The following is a 19,680-nucleotide window of genomic DNA, read 5'->3' as shown; positions in this document are numbered from 1 at the left end:
GATATCTTGTTCATAAGTTAGATGTGACAGACATGAAAGTAGCGAGAATGATTGCCGGTAAAAACAGGTGGGAACATTGGCAGGAGGGTACTCGGAATGAGGAGATAAAGGCTAAGTCAGGAATTAACTCAATGGATGAAGCTGTAGGCATAAACCGGCTTCGGTTGTGGGATCATGTGAGACGAATGTAGGAGGATAGGTTACCTACGAGAATAATGGACTCTGTTATGGAGGGTAAGAGGAGTAGAAAAAGACCAAGACTACGATGGTTAAACACAGTTTTTAACGATTTAAGGATAAGAGGTGTAGAACAAAATGAGGCAACAGCACTAGTTGCAAACAGAGAATTGTGGCGAAGTTTAGTAAATTCACAGAGGCTTGCAGAGTGAACGCTGAAAGGCATAACGGTCTATAATGGTAATGTATGTATGTATGTATGTATATATGCCTATGTATGTATGTATGTATGTATGTCTGAAAACATCTGCTTTTGGATAATTCAATCATCGTACGGACTAGTTAGAACTAACGCGCAGTACGGCGTTACTTAATACGATAAATTCCCTATCAACTGAAATTAGTATATCCTAATCACTCTTAATTTCGTCTTCCTGATATTATTCAGGCCATATGCTGGACTGGCTTCATGGACAAGATTATTAATATATCCGAGTTCTAGGTCTAAAACTGTAAGTAGGCTTGTGTAATCTGTGTATCCGACGTTGGTAATTATTTATCCAAAACTGAAACGCAAGACATCCAGCTGGTACCAAATCAAACTTTCTGCAATCATGCCTCAGAGCATAAGATATTATTATTATTATTATTATTATTATTATTATTATTATTATTATTATTATTATTATTATTATTATTATTATTATTATTATTAGTTTGCTTTCAATTCAGCCGCCTATGGACCACGTTTGACAATCTTCGCCTTATGTTTAACCTTCACCGCCTTCTCTCTCTGTTAGTATATTTTCATGCTCTCTCCTATTTTCTTCGTTTATAATTTTGTATACGATCTTCGTTTTCTCACTAACGTATACCCAAACACGTGGAAACCGCAGAACTTTATAAAGAGTTGTTAAAATCGATTTCTGTTCATTATACTGGATCATAGTGAGTAACTCCCATATTAGTCAAATCCAAACTCACTTCTCGAAACCATTCTAATTCTGTCTTCATCTCCCTGAAGAATTCAAAGCTCCTCTTCATCTATCTGTTATTGTCCATCCTCAACAAGTATCCATAGGATTGTACCCTTCTCTTTCTAATCAATTCTGTTCTTTTATACAATATTATGTTACATCTGAGTCTCATCTCCCCAGTGCATACATTTGGGCCTATAATTATTCTGAACATGTTTCTTTCTTTCTTCCGGATATCTTAAATCTAACCTTTCTCAATCATACCCAACATTTATGCTGCTTATGGGCACTCAGATTTAACAAAAGTGTCTAGATACCTTAGTTTTGCCCTACACGATTGAACCCGTTTATTGCAGGTGTTCCTCGTCAGTTGAGTTGTCATTTCCATTTGTCTCGCCTGCTCTTTAATGGCATTCTTTTCCAACCCATTCTCCTGTAAATCTGCTCATAAATAGTTAAATCTCTTAACTCTCTTTAATGTTGGTCAAGATCTCAATCTTCTCAAAAAAATGTTAAACCCAGTCTTCTTTGCCATCACCTGGAGTTCTTCAATCCTCTTGCTATACCGCAGGTGAGTATCATTACTCCACCAGCGATTGGTAAACGTTATTTACTTACATTATCCTTACCTTTCCCAGTATTTAAAGTCTCATTGTCAGGAATTCCCTTCTTCCTTTCCCTTACACCCTTTACCTAAACGCAGTTGAACATGGTTGGCGAGAGTCCGTCACCTTGTCTTACAACAATTTTGATTTCTAAGGGCCTAGAGATTCCCCTCTGAACTTTATTTTGGAGTACGTTTTGCTGATTGTCTCCCTGATTAAATTTCTTACCTTGTTTTCAACTCCAAACTCTTCTAGAAGTCCCATCAAGGTCCTGTCAATGGAGTTATATGCTCTTCTGTAGTCAACAAAAACTACCATTAGCATCTTGTATTTTATGATACTGATAAGGTTGAAGATTTTCATGACTTATCAATTGTCTAATTATCAGATGGGCCAAACATAATCATGTTTCACTAAGTAAGATTGAGGATTTTAAGTCCTAGAGTGTTCAACCAACCACCTCCTACATGGGGAAGCAGACGCTGACCAAAAAGCCGCCCGATGCGGGAACAGACGCGTCCGGATTTTTAGATTCTTCCGCTCTGTCTATTATTATTATTGTTATAAAGCATACAGAATGCGAAACACGTTTATGCATGAAGGAAAATACATTTATACTAAGAATTTCAAGTAGGTCTGGACTCTTCAGAATGATCACCCTCTTCTCCAAATGCAGAACGCCCTCTCTGATATCACATAATATTTCAGATAACAACGTCTTCCGGAATCTACAGAGATTCGAAAATCACACGTCTGGCAGGAAGGCTTACAGTAAGTTACTACGCTAAACACGTCCCTGAATGAGATTCAAGTATAAGAATAATTATTAGGTTAGGATTTATTATTTGCACGTCGTTCGTCCTCTATTAATCTATGACAGCCTGTTACAAAGTGTACGTTCTCTGTGATGTTTCGTAGAAGATACTTGTCGAGATTACGTTATTATCTCGATCTTGAGATTAATCAATGTTATGCAGAGTATACCCATAGCAAAATCATTAAAGATTTTTATTTTTATTAAAATTTGTAATTGTTTTGTAATTATTCTGGATCCTTGTGGTCAGTTGTATGTACGGTCAGACGAATACAATTATTTCATCTCTCTCTTTTGATCTAATGTACCCGGACGGCCTAGACTTCGTGCCGTAATTTGAAATATCAAAGGAATATTATAATTTTACGCTGGCATATCATTTCATGGCCCAATGTTGCTCTCTAAGGTGAAATATTCACTACTGACAAATAGTTACAGTAGCAAACAACTGTCTCCATGATTATTAAGGAAGTTTCAAAATATGATATTTGAAATTCTCGACGTTAAATGCATTCCTAGTTAAGGAGCTTATGCCTTGAGCGATTGGCAAGGCAGATAAACTGACATTAAAGGGAGCCGCATGGCCACTTAGCGCAGTACACGGAAGACAAGATGGGAACTCCCACTCCACTCACCCCTTCTATATTTCTGGAATACTCAGAGACAGGGTGTATGCCCGAGAGAGCCCTCCGTGCCTGTTCTTGTAAAGTTGGTCACGCCTTAAACGAGGGAATATTCTAACGACCGCCGACTCCGAGGACAAATACTAAAATTCTATTAAAATGCGCATCTTGGTACAGTAACAGCACCTCGATTTCACTGGAGCTTAATAAAACTAACTTCACTATTAATGATAAATAATTTATGTTCATTACGGTGTCATAATAATGGGAATTTTCAAAGGTCATCGTCCTAAAATCTGTAATTACTTTAAACAATTTAACGTACCACTATCTCCTGAGTGCAAGCTCACAGCTGCGCACCCGTAACCCGACGGCCAGATCGCCCGGTACAATTTCATAGATGTACGGCATGATTGAAAATGAAAACCTACAACCTGGTTTCCAGTCATTGACCGGGTCAGGGATGTAATGAATGAAACATATATAGGCTGTTATTATAACGGGGTCGCCACTCCCAAGGTGATTTATTAATGAGTGATAAATGCTATGAAATGATAATGGAGAGTGTTGCTGGAATGAAAGATGACAGGGAAAGCCGGAGTACCCGGAGAAAAACCTGTCCCGCCTCCGCTTTGTCCAGCACAAATCTCACTTGGAGTGACCGGGATTTGAACCACGGTATCCAGCGGTGAGAGGCCAACGCGCTGCCGTCTGAGCCACGGAGGCTCTACGACATGATTATGCAATTAAAATCATTTAGTATTTGAATACAGACAACAATAAAGAGACTGCCAGACTGACGAATGCGCGCGGCAAGCGGGTGAATTATAACTCAGTGGCCATGACCTCGGCAAAAAAATATGTACCCCTACTACCCTCCCTCACAGCACCTGCAAAGTCTCCACTACTTGCCGTAGCGCTATACAATAAAGGACAGATTTAGCATATAAGACAAGAAGGCTTGTACATATAGCTTTTTAAAAATAATTCCTAGTTCCAGCTGGCTAAAGTGGAATCAAATGTCATATTTACTCTACAAAGTCGGGGTGGGAGCGACTGTCCCTCCTCACCCCACCCCTAACGGCCGCTACTGTTTGTATACACGCCAATGATGAAGTAAATGAAATCTAATAAGTTAGTAATTTAGACACGTGTAGACATTCAACTCGATAAAAGAGTTGATTGTATGGAACAAAAACGAATATGTTACTGTTCGGCGAAATATGTGTGTAGAAGGCGAACGTCTGTTTGGAGCTTCTGTTGCACTCCGACCAGGTTGTCCATCTTAAAATAATGTCTGTGTATTCACCGCTGCTGATCACACTAGCCATTGCCGATATGCAGACAGCAAATATAGTGCGGCTGTACCATACACCAGCCTAGAACTAGAACGATGTTTGCTAATGCAAGGGGTGCATTCGACCGGCGGCGCTGAGTAACTTGCTGCGAGCGACACTACGTTTCTTATCTCTTCATATTCTGTCGTAACCTGCCCGCTGGCAGTAGCTCCCCTGTGAAAATCAGTTGGTAGACATCCCATTCATCATTTGGGCATGCGAGGCATTTATAAGTAGAAAGTACGGCGTTTGAGCGCCACCTGGTATATTGGAGACATGTAGCTTTCTTCCACAACGTTACCTCGTATGAACCCTTCAAAAGGAAAATACCTCAGGAAACAATTGACGTGTTGCATAGTGTCAATTGAATAACATGCAGCTTGATGAATATTTAGATCGTACTGTTGTAATCGAGAGAGTACGATCAGTCTAGAAATTGTTGAAAATATTGCTTTGATATAAGAGTGAGAGACGGATCACCGCACCCTGAAGGTAGATAAAGAAGCTACGGGCTTGATAAAGAAGCTACGAGAGAATTATGGAAACTAAGAGATAAACAGGAATATATAATCTTCTAGGTGATAGTAAATATTGAATTATCGGCCCACGGGACGCATATGAATTACGACAATTACAGAGTGTGTATGGGATCGCTCCCCTATATGGTACGAACGAACACGTATAGGCTGCATGTATGGTTATTTTGAAGTATCACGACCCGAGAAATAATAGAGATTAATTCTCCGTATGAATGATAATATTATGGAATGCTAATTATTACAAATTATACGAAGTTCAACAGGCTGGATAATAATAATAATAAGAAGAAGAAGAAGAAGAAGAAGAAGAAGAAGAAGGAGAAGAAGATTCATTAAACCTTGTGATTAAGACCATGGCTGGTGAATGTCATAATAATTTGAGGTTTCAGAGACACTTTCCTAGGATTTTATCTGTTGAACTGATGATGTAAATAGAAAAATAAGATTAATTCAGGCGAGCTGATACTGGCATGCTCGAACATCTGGACGGTTAGGCTAGGGTCCCTCCGTCGAATACCCTCTTGTTAACGGAAGCATTTCCTAGATAGGATTCCAGGCTATATAAATGTGCTAACTAGCTCTGGAGTAGCTCATCTCGGGGAACATGCAGGCGACTTAAAAGTGTCTTTGGACTCGCGTCCACAGCCCACAAATGGTCATTGGTTTGACCCATACAGGTCAGTGGTTCGTTAGATACAGCGTCTTAGTATACGGGTGGCTGTTCGACCCCATTTGGTCATTGTCCCAGCCATCAAAAAGATATGATGTATATATGATGTATATTATATGGTTTTGTATGTTCAATTTCAGGTTTATTTATAAATGTATTATGTCAGGTCAAACAGTAATTAACCCTGTATTGACTAAATTGAATAAATGGCTCCTTAGTGGATTTGAAAAGGAAACAGTTCCATTATCTTTTTCTGGTGAGCAGTCATGTTACCATCCCAATCCTACTGTCGAGCCTCCCCTCTCAGCCCCTTTAATTTAACATAGATAAGCCTTTACCACTTTAAATTTTCCATTTCCCGTTTGATCTTAGATTTTAGAAATGAACCGAACACCTCTAAGGTAAGTTGTAGTCTGGGACTCAGGAGTGAGCGGATGCACTCTCAATCAATCAATCAATCAATCAATCAATCAATCAATCAATCAATCAATCAATCAATCAATCAATCAATCAATCAATCAATCAATCAATCAATCAATCAATCAATCAATCAATCAATCAATCAATCAATCAATCAATCAATCACCTGGCATCTGCACTAGCCTAGTGACAGATTCTCCACCAATTGCTTCCCTATCCTTTTCTTAAATTATTTCAAAGAATTTGGATTTTGTTTTTTTGGATCTCCCTCTTGGAATATTATTTCAATTCCTGTGGAACTTTTCCTTGTGGTTTGTGAATTAATTAATAAATACGTGAAAGACTAGCTTCAGTTGTAATCCACTGAGTTGCGTTCGCTTGCTTCATCTCTTGGCAGAGTAAGTGAGAAGTGTTCAATCGAACTCTTCTTTGTGGTTTGTGAATTGAAAATTAAATATTCCAAAAACAGCTTCAGCTGTAATCCACTGAATTGTACTCGCTTAATTCGTCTCTTGACAGAGTAAGTAAGAAGCGTGCAATGAAACTGTTCGTCGCGGTTTGTGAATTAATAAATTAAAGACTAGTTTCAGTTGTAATCAACTGAGCTGTACTTGCAAGTATCGAAGAAAGAGAAATAATATTTGTAGAGCAACGAGTATGGTGAGCCAGACGGAAACAATGTAATCCTCATCATTCCGTTGTTATCAATCCAGTTAAATACTATGTACTTTCAGTAAAATATAGGGGAGGACTATAGTGTGGCAGAATCAAAGACTAGTCTGAAGTATATAATTGGTCTCTATCTTTCTCTCTCCCTCCCTTTGTGTGGCCACACGTCCGGTGGAGCGAACGAAACCCGATTGGCAGGCCATTGATTGCGCTAACCAATCAGCACGGTTGTTGTTCCTCACCACGCTCCGCTGTACCCAATCCATCAGTTCTAATTACCTATGTTCATTATCGTATTCCTTTTACAGCGCTGACTATCAGGTCCTCTTGCTAGTAGTACCAATAACATGCGGTTGGTTATTATATTCACACATGTTCATTTCCATTGCGGATTGAGCGTGCAGGCTGCGACTTCCAGTGGATCACATAAGCGCCTCTGATTTCAACTTACACTATTATTTCTATGCCTATTACGTAAAGTTTCCCTTAATCCATTTTGGTTGCCTTGAATCTGTGAATTCTTTGGACATTTCATTGATCCTGCACATGAAATTATCTTGAAGTTATTATACACGATAGCCGGCCCCGCGGTGTAGGGGTAGAGTGCCTGCCTCTTACCCGGTGGCCCCGGGTTCAATTCCCGGCCAGATCAAGGATTTTACCTGCAACTGATTCGAGTTCCACTCAGCCTAAGTGATTACAATTGAGGAGATATCTAGCGGTGAGATGGCGCCCCGGTCTAGAAAGCCAAGAATAATGTCCGAGATTATCCGTCGTGCTGACCAAACGACACCTCGTAATCTGCAGGCCTTCGGGCTGAGTAGCGGTCGCATGGTAGGCCACGGCCCTTCGAGGCTCTTATGCCATGGGGGCGGAGGGAATTTTATACGTGTAGCCGTACATCAGAAGCCTTGGAATTGTCACTTCATGACAAATCATTTTCAGATCTTCATAAATGAGAAATATCCATACTCTCATTCCTAAGATTTTCTGCATTTCAATGTCAGGTATGATACAGTCCAAATGCAGTGGCACCGGAACGATGGGAACGAAGATAGAAACCTTTCTCAATCAATCGTTCTGCCAGTTTTGATATTAGAATACAACTATATGAAAGGAATAGAGGATACCAGAAGGAGGAAACAAATTCAATGAAGCAAGGCGAGGAATTAGGGTCACAGAACCAGAAATGACAGTATATAAATATTAATCTCACCGGTGAAATGAGTTTGAAAAGCTATTCCGTTTCTCTCTATCTATTGAAGAAAACCGAAAAAACATGATTTCCAAAACCGATATCAGAAAACAAATTAAATTTACTTTTGCTATTATGCCTCAGAAAACAAAGAGTAGATTTCATTTCTTGTCGAAAATGTAAATTTTCCTTTTATATCCATTGCAGAATGAATATCTGTGTACGTAAAAATATTGTCTAGTAGACTAAGGTCCGGTTATTTGTTTTATTCTAGAATAATTGTACATTTGTTTATTTCACAATTGATGGTACTTAAATCTAAAATTCAAGTCAGTAGTTACTTCAACACTGGACGGTAGATGGCACAAGGCACAAGGCACAAGGCAAGATGTTCGGATCTTTGAAAGTTTTCGTGGATGTGAATTTGAGTCAATGGCTTATTTCATTATGGCTTAATTTTTAATTAGCGTTTTTCTCCCACTTTCGCCCCTTCTCCCCTCATCACTACATTAGCTCGCAAGGTTTCGCTCAGGTCACAAGGGGAGACCACGATAGGTGGTAGTAACTTACAGGATGTATATGACCCATGGTCTTTACAACACGTGAACAGCAAGAGAAATATCTTCATAACTGTGTCCTTTAGACATACAGGGTGTCCCGCGAGGAATGATCAACATTCATGGATATGACAGGTGCGATCATTGTGTCATATTAATTTGATTTTTTAAATAATTTGTACAGGGTACTTCTTCATTGTGTAAGACTGGCCTCATTTCAGAAGGCAAATTCGGATACATAACTGTATATTTTTATTCAGATGAGATTCCATTAATATTTTGTCGCTGCCGGGACAAAACCTACAATGTGAAATATTTCATCTTAGAACTTTGGCCGGTAAGGTTCTGTCATCTAAGGTGCAATATTGTGTGAATATTGTCAAGGCATTCTCGCTCTTCGTAATGTATGTGCCGCGGGTCAGTATATCTCCAAAAATATTATCACATAGGAGGTTTTGTCCCGGCAACGACGATTTGTTAAATAAAAATAACAATCTCTTCGATGAACCTTCGGTTCCCTGCAAATCATGGAAATTACAAATGACATTTGATGAGTACCACTTTTCCACCCAGTCAACATTCTAACACACGAAACAGAGCCCAGCTCTTATTAAAATCAACCACTCGATACTCAAAGTAATGCTCATAACACTCTTTCACAAGTCGCGCGAAATGTCACCTCTGAGACTTAAAGGTCAGCATGATTTACACACTTTCTTGGCATAATGGAAAAAGCAAAACACTAAAACACAACGCACACATTACATTGTAAAGAGATAGGAAGAAAATATTACACTAGTGATATTCGTGTTAACACGCTCACAGTCTGCTCAATACTGACACATCACAATGTCAGATTAACAGATCTGCGAAAGTCAAAACAGGAATGAACCCGCGCAGTCTTGTCTTTTGGTGCTTGGTTAGCCTAACAGTTACTTCTAAAAGTTATACAGAATGTTTAAGAAATATGTCAAAATAAATCCGTTCATACGATTACACAATTATGATGAAAAGTAATTCTTAAAAGAAACGTGAGTTTTACTTTCAGACGTAATTACTCTCGTGAGATCTCATAGGCCTCATCATAGCTCTAAAGGAAACCATAGATGGCATCAATAAGCCAAATACCAACCTGAACTCCTCGAACCACATGAAGTTATTTGTCGTTGCTCCTGGAAATACCGCTATATACCAGTGTTGAGGGAAGTTTCTTTTTTTGCTAGGGGCTTTACGTCGCACCGACACAAATAGGTCTTATGGCGACGATGGGATAAGAAAGGCCTAGGAGTTGGAAGGAAGCGGCCGTGGCCTTAATTTAGGTACAGCCCCAGCATTTGCCTGGTGTGAAAATGGGAAACCACGGAAAACCATCTTCAGGGCTGCCGATAGTGGGATTCGAACCTACTATCTCCCGGATGCAAGCTCACAGCCGATGAGGGAAGTAATACTGACCCGCAGCACATGTATCACAGACCGAAAATTCATTGATGCAGTAATGAACCTTAAATGACAGAACTTTTCTGGTCAGAGTTCTAAGCTAAAATATTACCACATAGCGGTTTTTCTAGGTGAAACGACAATACAAAGTATAATGGTCACGCGATGTGTCTCCAAATATTCATATTAACTTGAAAAGAGAGTGCAACTGAAGGTTAAAGAAAAGTCTTTATTAGTTACAACTATGCATTAGTACAATATTTAGTCAACTTTTTCTAATATTCGAATATTTCTAATTTCTAACATTCAGCAAATAAAGTGACGTAACTCAGTATATAAAAATTATGGTAAATTGGCCCCCCTCTTTTATTACATTATTCCTCTTATAGTTATCCATTCCTAAGCGTTAGTCTGGAAGCTACTGTATTTACGTTTCCATTCCATCCCAGGAAACAGAGTGTTATTGATCCCACACGCTTACCCTCCTATGTGTAACTGTAGCTTTATGCTTGAGAACTGAAATTACTGTGGCTAATTATACACTAGCATCGAAATATAGAACGTACTTCCTATTCCGTTCAACTGTCATATCTCCCCAACACTTACTCATTACCTTTACACGTTTGTGTTACATTTATATTCGTTGCATTGATATCACCCTTTAGCTCTAGTTTGCTGTGGACTCAGTGCTCAATAAATTTACGTACTCACTTCTTCTTTCAAATGGTAATCTGAGTAATGAAAATCCACAGCCTGTTTCCAGTGATTCCACCGGGTCACGAATAGAATGAATGAAGCCCCCATCAAGTAATTAGGATAGGAGTTGTGCAGGCTGCTGAAGTCTGTCGCACTCCTGTGGGGCAGTGATTAATGACTGACAGATGAAATGATATTGGAGAATTTTGCTGGAGTGAAAGATGACAGGGAAACACGGATTATACGGAGAGAAACCTGTCCCACCTCCACATTGTCCAACACAAATCTCACATGAAGTGATCGGGATTTGAACCACAGAACCCAGCGGTGAGAGACCGACGCTCTGCCACCTGAGCCACGGGGGCTCTAACCTGAATTATATGGCAGGAATATTGTGACATAAATTTAAGCAACCCTAATTATTTGGGCATATTTATTTGTGTATGGATATTTTGTCTCCACTTATTATCCATTGTTTGAACTGCAGTCAGTTAGTGTGACCGAGCATGTATGTTATCTGCGATTATTACGTCAATAGCTGCGATCTTCCACATTCGCTCAATACGCGAATACGTGCGCAGTAATGGATTCGCTTATTGAGCGAATGGGGAACATCGCAGCTATTGACGTAATAATCGCAGATAACATACATGCTCGGTCACACTAACTGACACCGGGCGAGTTGGCCGTGCGCGTAGAGGCGCGCGGCTGTGAGCTTGCATCCGGGAGATAGTAGGTTCGAATCCCACTATCGGCAGCCCTGAAAATGGTTTTCCGTGGTTTCCCATTTTCACACCAGGCAAATGCTGGGGCTGTACCTTAATTAAGGCCACGGCCGCTTCCTTCCAACTCCTAGGTCTTTCCTATCCCATCGTCGCCATAAGACCTATCTGTGTCGGTGCGACGTAAAGCCCCTAGCAAAAAAAAAAAAAAACACTAACTGACTGCAGTTCAAACAATGGATGATAAGTGGGAATAAAGTCTCCATACACAAATAAATATGTCCAAATATTTAGTGTTGTTTAAATTCATGTCACAAATATAGTGTCAGTCGGTACATTTCTGTTTTGTTGCTCTTTTAAAGGGTTTGATAGTATGCACAATGTGGAGGCAATAGTGACCTTCTTTCTTTTCTTTTAAGAATTGTCTGTAGGTATGTCCGTTATTCAGTTTCGAATCAAAAAACGCAAACAAATGGTTTCAAATTTCCATTTGGGAAAATCATATTATTATAAATATTGCTTTCAATAAATCACACTCAAATCAATAACGATTAATTTGTTTGAATCCAACGAATCGTTTTCGAGAAACATCTGTATGGAATTTGGAGTGTACAAGCGAATGATTCAGTGCACCGAGAGGTAAAATTTGACTCAAGGGCCTATGAAACTACACACAAATGTAATAATCAGCTCTCTAAATATGATGAGATGTGGCATATTTTATGGTCATCTGTCAATACTTCACATCATAGCCTCCACGGTTACTAGGTAACATCGCATCACACATTCTCGTGACGCAAGTTTTCAGATGACCCCAGGCCATAAAGCATATGTATGTCTAAATCGAAATCCATGTTTTTAAAGTTGCTAAATTCGGAGTAGAGGCATCCAAAATTTTGCTACACCTGCTTTTACCACAATCTGTTAAGTAGATAACACTTCGCCTCGGACAAGGAGAAGCGAACAACGTGTCAGCAAATTCTCTCCCATGTTGTGTTGCGAAATCAGCGGTTTTATAGATATATCTCCGGTTTTTAGTACTATTGTCATCTAAAAATGGCAGGCAGGGGCTAACAATTTATTTGGGCGTGTTCTAGTGATTTTGACAAAGATGACTTCAATACAGACTTTGTTTATTCTTGATTCGTTATACCCGACTAGGAAGCACTTTTAAACTTTGAACTTTTAGCATTTTTTTCTCTTCCCAGTATCTCTTCTTCCTCTCGCTGTGTTCCTTTTTACGTTGTTTGGTACATCCTGTATTTAGTCGGGTGAGCTTTACAGAAAATTTGTGTTTGTGAATTAAGTTTTAACTTTTAGATCGACTACGGTTGATCTCCCCATAACCTTGAACTGATCAGCAAAGATGGAACAAACAGTTAACAAGGCTTAAACCTCAGACCCTAGTAGATATACTAGGTTTTCTCAGTCGTCAGATTTTGGGGGAACGAGAACATAATGCGGAAATATGTCCGAGTTTCCCAAATCTCTCAAACCGAAACAGAGTTTGTTTTTTATTTCGGTGAATATAAGATTACTCTTTTTATATTATTAGTTGATAAATAACTGTTAATTATAAATATGGGTGTAGTTTCTTATCTCTACAGAAAATGACTGGTTATAAGTCGTGAAATGAAGGAGAATCATCCCGCAATTTTCAGGACTTGCGGCTACATCATCTGTTCGGTATGAAAAAGAAGAAGACGATTCAGATTAGAAGAATTAGTTACATCTACAGTGACAGATTTGCATTCCATAATATACAATCTTCTTAACAGTTCTTAAAACTACTTGTTTAGAAGTGTGTTCCAATATGTGCAATGTTAGAAAAAAATTGCGTTTTTTAATATTTGGCGAGTTTTTCAAGTTTTTAAAGAAAATCGAATTGTGAGTTTTCAACGCTTTTCCCATGTCCACTGTTGTTAGTTTCTTGTTAAAATTAGCGCTTGCGTTTTGTAATTTCCTTCCTTCTGCGTGGATTCCAAAACCATTTTATTTAGAGACCACCGTTTTAGTATCTAGTGAACCACTTGGAGGAGCCAATACTGGTGTTTCTTGCCGTGCGTGATGTCATACGCCCTCTTCGCGTGATTTTCTGTATGTTGAAGATTTTTGTATATTGTACTGTCTTCTTTCTGAAAGTATTGAACTTCTATCAACAAATGGTTACAAAATTGATTTCTACGCATTGGAGGCAATGGGAAAAAGGTTGTATACAATAATTATACTTATAGTCGATTATTTATTTATCGTGTGGGTTTTAGTGCAGAGAGTGTTCGAGTACATATTCGGCTCACCTAGAGTAGGTATTCCTACTGGACACCCATCGATGACCTGGGTGCATGTGGATGTGGAATGAAAATGAGGTGTGGAGATGGAGAAAACCAGCACCGGCACGTAGCCTTCTCCTGTCGAATAACACCAAGGGGTCTGCTCTAGGATTGACGACTCCTTCCGACGAACGAATCGCTATCAACAGCGTAATAATGCCTCTCTCCATATGAACACATTCGCGGGAGTTTTGGAATTTAATTAAGTCTTTTGTCTCGCATTCTAGTGATTATAAAATGTATACCACTACGTCTCCTACCCTGCCCTCTAACATTCAGATTGGGAAAAGTTTCTCCACCAACAGAACTCAAACAAGCTAACTACTGTGTCATATTATATGGACATGATCCCTTAAGTATCATATCCACTAGGCGGGCTTCTAACAGTCCTGGTCACATGATTTCAGAACATTTCAAGTGACTTGTGGTCTGGTGTAAGGGGTGTTATTTTCATCATTATGGTTTAGGCGGATAAAAATGTGACTCTGTCGTTCAAATATTTATTTCATGAGTATCTTAGTTTGACCGATGGAGTTTGCTGTGGGGTTAGGGCCGTGCACATTTCAGCTTGCATTCAGGAGACAGTGTGTTTGAACGACACGCTCGACAGCCTTGAGGATAGTTTCCCAATTTCACACCCGGCAAATTAGACTGTACCCTAATGAAGGCCACAGTCATTTTCTTCCCTCTCGCAGCCTCTTCCTATCCCGTTATCGCCATAAGCCCTTTCTGTGTCGGTGCGACATAAAGCAAATTGTAAAAAAATAAATAAAACATAACTAACTAACTAACTAACTAACTAACTAAATAAATAAATAAATAAATAAATAAATAAATAAATAAATAAATAAATAAATAAATAAATAAATAAATAAGTTACTTGTGTGATCCATTCTGTTAGCTTTTCTCTTTCTTATTTTCTTCAATATGTTCCTCATTTCTGTTTTTAGAAATCTGTCACCAATATTAATTTCTTATTCACCTTTCCTTCATTCAATTGATCTTACCTTCCACAATCGTTTCCCATATGTTCTTCACCCTCAATATGGAAAACTTCGGACACATTGCCAGGAGAACAGAGAAAGTGGAGGAATTAATCACCAAGAGAAAAATTTAGAGGAAGTGAACTATTGTATTGGGCGGACGAACACAAGAGTCTGCAATATACGATACACCACACTCAAGATAGAGAATCCTTGAGGAGAGCTGGTTACATGCTTTGGCATCAGGATACTACCACATCCTTATGTAGGATTAGAACATGAATGATAGACATAAAACCAAGCTAAGTCGTCTCCATATAGATCACAGAGGTAAGGTCTTGGAGCAGTGGATAGTAGATGCTAAGAGGCACTAAGAGGCGTGCAGAGCCTAGCTCTAAGCCTGGCTGCCTTTGCCCTCAGGAATTACCCGATACTCACTGTTGTATAGGATAAATGTACCTCAGAGCCATGTGCCACTTCGGAAAGGGAAATCTCGTTTCTTGACGGAGAACCAAACGCACGTCTCTGAACGTGAACCGAGCGCGACTTTACCAGATCAGCCAGTCAGAACTTAATCTCAGTACGTGACCCATTCAATTAGCTTTTCTATTTCGTATTGTCTTCAGTATGTTCCTATTTTCATTTACTATTCCCAGTGCCACTTTGATCCCAATCTTGTCTTTCCAATTTGGCATCACCACAAACATTCTCGTCCTACTTCTGTAGCATCCAGGCCTGTTTGGAACGACACTCCATTCATAACATTTAGCTAATGCTGTTTGTTCCTTTAATTTTCTATACGAAAGTTTTCCTTGAGTTATCCGGCTTCTCAGCCTTTCCGTACAATGCTCATCCCACATCATAATCTAACTGTATCCTGGTACCTACTTGAAAATCCACAGCTTGTTTCCAGTCATTCGATCGGGTCAGGAATGAAATGAATGAAGCCTTCATCTAGCGGCGAGGACAGGAATTGTGCCGGCTGCCGAACACTGTCGCACTCCTTTGGGAAAATGATTAATGACTGACAGATGAAATGAAATGATATTGGAGGATGTTGCTGGAATGAAGGATGACAGAGGAAACAGGAGTACTCGAAGAAAACCTGTCCCGCCTCCGATTTTTCCAGCACAAATTTTACTTGGAGTGACCCTGATTTGACCCACGGTAACCAGCGGTGAGAGAAGGGAGTACTGATCCACGGAAGCTTTATACCCTGGTAATTAAATTACGTCATTTACAGAATCTCCCATACAAACTAAGGTCGAACGCACGGTGTTTTTACCTTACACTGCGGCAGTTGCCTCAGCCGAACTCACGACGCTGTCGGCCGCCCTGCTTTAGGCCTGCATACAATCTTATGTGAAATCTTACCGTACAAAGGATGTTGGAAGTGTTGTCCTTCCTGGGTTATACAGGCATTGTACCTGGTAAGCACATTCTGGCTGAACGAGAGAGTTCTGCTACTGATGTGTTTCTGATTTCAAACGTAATATTTTCATTCAGTTCCTACAATGTGTGAGGGTTCTTTCAATTTACTCCACAAGTAAAAAGTCACATACTGTTAGTTCTGGAGAACGAGGAGAAAATAGACCAGCACTGATCATTCTATCTGCAAACACTTCCGAGATTGTGAGAGGAATCTCCTGCTGTATGAGGAGGGACTGAATCTTGTTAAAACCACCCACGCAATATTCCTTCTTCCATTAACTGATGAGAGAACGGTGTCAAAGTGTCATCTTGGTACTTCTCTGCATTTACTGCCGTCTCGAAAAACATAGGCCCAATCATTCGTTTTGCAATAACAACACATCAAACGCCAATTTTCCTATCATAATGAGGAACTTCATTACGATATTCTGCACACCAATAGCGAGAGTTCACACGACCATTAAGATGAAACCAGGCCTCATCCGGAAAGAACACAAACTGTGCGTCGAATAAACGATCATTCAATGATGCAAGATACCACTCACAATATCGCACGCTTGTGGCTGGATCAGCATGTTTCAACCAATGGCCCGTGTATACCTGTACGGTTTGATGTTTAGCAGCTTTGTAGCTCTGTGTTCAGAAGAAACCGAAACCCCTTACTTCTGCTAATTTTCTGAGTGATTTATTCGGTAACCGTTCTAGAGATGCCCCAATGTAATCCAGATTTCCCTCTGTTAAAATTGTTTGTGTGTCCGCATGCTTTTTGTTGAGCACTGAGTCAGTAGTTTCATATTTGTTTACAATTACGTGAATATGTGCTCATGAAGGTGGTGGCACTTCAACAAATACATCGTGTACCCGTCGAGCTGATATTCAGACTGGTATTTGATGCTTGCGAGATCGAACACGTGCACGCTGCTTCCAAGGTCAAGAACTATGCGCGCGCCTCCAATACAGCTGCTTACGTGTCGGAGTGTCAAATCGCCGCTTGGACGGTCTGATTTTATGTGGGAGACCTAGTATTCTAAACTTCCCCTTCAACGTTGTTCTTCATTGGGTCCTACTGCTATGAAATTTTCACCTTTGTGTTATTAGTGTTAATAGTGATGCCGTACTCCTTACTCGTAATCTGTAATACGGTACAAAGGAACGCCTCACTTTAATTTTTACTTTGATCGTTTCCATTACCATTACGCCTCCCGTCTACCCTCTAATCAGTGAGCTTCTCTACGGTAACACAGGCAACAGTAAATAAATTATTTTCGTGTATGATCTCTAAACCCACCGAAAAGGTAACTCCTTTAGAGAATCCAAGCAATTTCCGCTCCTTTCACGAATGTAAATAAATTACCTGGTTAGAACACTTTAAACTACATTCTATGCGGCCATCTTCAAACAAACAACCAGATCAACCCCCATGGCATTGCAGAGCGACGCTGCTCAGCCCTAAGGCCTGCAGATTGTAAGGTGACACATGGTCAACGCGACGAATTCTCTTGGCCATCTTTGTATCCTAGAACGGGGTCACCATGTCACCATCAGACAGCTCCTCACTTGTGATTACGTAGAATGAGTGAACCTCGAACCAACCCTCAGGTCCAGGCGAAAATCTCTGACCTGGCCGGGAATCGAATCCGGCCGCTCCGGGTGAGAGGAGGGCACGCTACCGCTAGAAACCCCTACCAACTGAAAATATTACACGACGACAAATAACAACTTTCCAGTAACTTACTTCTTGAAGATAATAAGTAGTCACCCTGCAGAAGCAAACCCACCTTTCCTTGCCTTCCTCTTTCCAAACTAAATGATTTTAACTGCAAAGTAACTAAAAAATGTCAACCTTTACCAGATGAAGCCCGCACATAAAAACTTCGTATGGTACCGACGTACAGGTGATTCTATTTGTCCATGAATCAAAACATATGACGGTGATTGTTATTTACTTAGCGTAAGGCTGTTTCACATCACAATGAAACATACTGTATCTACAAAGGTAAAAAAATACCAAATATCAGGATATCAGAAGTAAACTATCGTGAATGCAAAAAACGACGGTGTTGAGGATTTTTATCGTAGGTTACTTGTTTTAATCGTGTCTTCTTGTGGGTACACTATTGTAGGCTATTGGCCGGTTTCTGGTACACCACAGTTACCTGTGAGTTACCTAAATGCGCTTGTAACTTTAACTGCGCTGTTAACTTTAACGAGTTTCCGGAAACTTAAATCAAGATTTATAAGCCCTGGTAATAAACAGTACAGTTACCGTCATGTTTAGTATCGCTCGTCCTCCAATAGATGTCTCTACGCAAATGTTTTAGGGTTATTTTGGTAATATCTAGTTACTTTTACTAGCAGAAGTTTTCTATAATGAAAATTGGTTGGCAAACATGTACATAGACATCTCAATCGCAATGCGATTATAAGAAGTCAGTGAATGATAGCTATTTGGTGCGACAAAATACGGAAATGTCGGATAATTCTAAACGTGCGAAAAATTTCAGTTCTTTCGAGAGGAACTTGTTAATAGACCTCGTTTTTCAAAGAAAAGAAGTGATTGAGAATAAGAAGACTGATGGGGCAACAGTAGCTCAGAAAAAAAGTTCTTGGGAGGACTTATGTAAAGCCTTCAATGCATCCCGCCAGATAGGAGGACGGACTGCAAAACTGTTAAAAGAACTATATTTCGTTATGAAGAGGAAAGCAAGAAAGCACAATAACTAAGACAAGGTAAGTACCGATATATCATCTTACTGGTGACGTGAGGTCTCTGAGACTTGTGACAAAAATAGAGTTCAATGAGAAACATGCGGCATCTTATACAAGTACTACTATTATTTTATCGGATTCAGCATGTGATAATCTCTCATAATATGAATATATGTAGTACCTAATAATGCAAAAATTACATATATATTCCCTTCTTTGTTACTCACAGTACGTAGACATCCTCGTAAATTTCACCTTGATTGTTGTCGTCACTAAAAGTGTTCTTCAAATTACCAAACAGATCACTTTTCACTGATCCAAAACAAAAGGAGCGTAAACAAATATAATCCTATAAATGATAACGTGTAGCACACTTTGGAACCTATCATTCCGGCACTGATGATGTGACACTCATTCGTCCTTGATGTAACTGGTGTAAATATTTTTAGTACACTGCGAACAAACTGGATACTCGCACTTTTCTTTTATATGTAATTTTACTTAATAAGCTCCAAAACCCTTCAAGAAATCCACTTTATCCGGTCTTTCAAGCTGCAATTTGAACACGAAAGCCTTACAAACTGCAATCTGCAATCGCCGAAAGAAATTAGCCTTATCACTACATTGTTCATAGTAGTTCCCGAATATACTCCCCGAACTGAGGATTTGTAATCTTAATAACTGCAATGGACCAGCCATTTGATATGTTTTACTTCCGCGGGCCACGCAACATGCATTGACAAAAATACTCTCCTAACTGGTCACGTGAGCTCTGGATGTCCACTTGAG

Source organism: Anabrus simplex, chromosome 7 (genome assembly GCF_040414725.1).
Source record: "Anabrus simplex isolate iqAnaSimp1 chromosome 7, ASM4041472v1, whole genome shotgun sequence".
NCBI classification, from domain to species: Eukaryota; Metazoa; Arthropoda; class Insecta; order Orthoptera; family Tettigoniidae; genus Anabrus; species Anabrus simplex.
This window is presented reverse-complemented; position numbering follows the sequence as displayed.